Source organism: Cebus imitator, unplaced genomic scaffold (assembly GCF_001604975.1).
Source record: "Cebus imitator isolate Cc_AM_T3 unplaced genomic scaffold, Cebus_imitator-1.0 Scaffold857, whole genome shotgun sequence".
NCBI lineage: Eukaryota > Metazoa > Chordata > Mammalia > Primates > Cebidae > Cebus > Cebus imitator.
In genome coordinates, this window is record NW_016108172.1 from 37,114 (window position 1) to 37,943 (window position 830).

Genomic DNA, 830 nt, shown 5'->3' on the forward strand with positions numbered 1-830 from the left:
AACCCTTGCTGCTCAGCAGCTGCTGCAGGTGAACCCCAGGCAAGCAGGGCCTGGAGTGAACCTCAGCAGACCTACAGCAGAGGGGCCAGACTGTCAGAAGGAAAATCAAGAAACAGAAATAACCTCATCATCAACAAACAGAAAGTCAATCTGAAAGATTTGAGACCCAATCTGAAAGCCAGCAACTACAAAGTCGACAGGTGGATAAATCCTTAAAGACGAGAAGAAACCAGCACAAAAAGGATGAAAACACCCGAAACCAGAACACCTCTCCTCCTAAAAGGGATCACAACTCCTCACCAGCAAAGGAACAAGGTTGGATGGAGAACCAGTGTGATGAAATGACAGAATCAGAGTTCAGAAGGTGGGTAGTAAGAAATTTCTGTGAACTTAAAGAACATGTTCTAACCAAATGCAAAGAAACTAAGAACTTTGAAAAAAGATTTGATGAAATGCTAACAAGAATGGACAAAATAGAAAGGAATATAAGTGAATTCATGGAGCTGAAAATCGCAACACGAGAACTTCGTGAAGCATGCACAAGTATCAACAGCCGAATGGACCAAGCAGAGAAAGGATATCAGAGGTCGAAGATCAACTCAATGAAATAAAACGGGAAGGCAAGACTGGAGAAAAAAGGGTAAAAAGGAATGAACAAAGTCTCCAAGAAATGTGGGACTATGTGAAAAGGCCTAATTTACGTTTGATAGGCGTACCCGAATGTGACGAAGAGAATGAATCCAAGCTGGAAAATACTCTTCAGGATATTATCCAGGAAAACTTCCCCAACCTAGCAAGGCAGGCAAACTTTCAAGTCCAGGAAATACAGA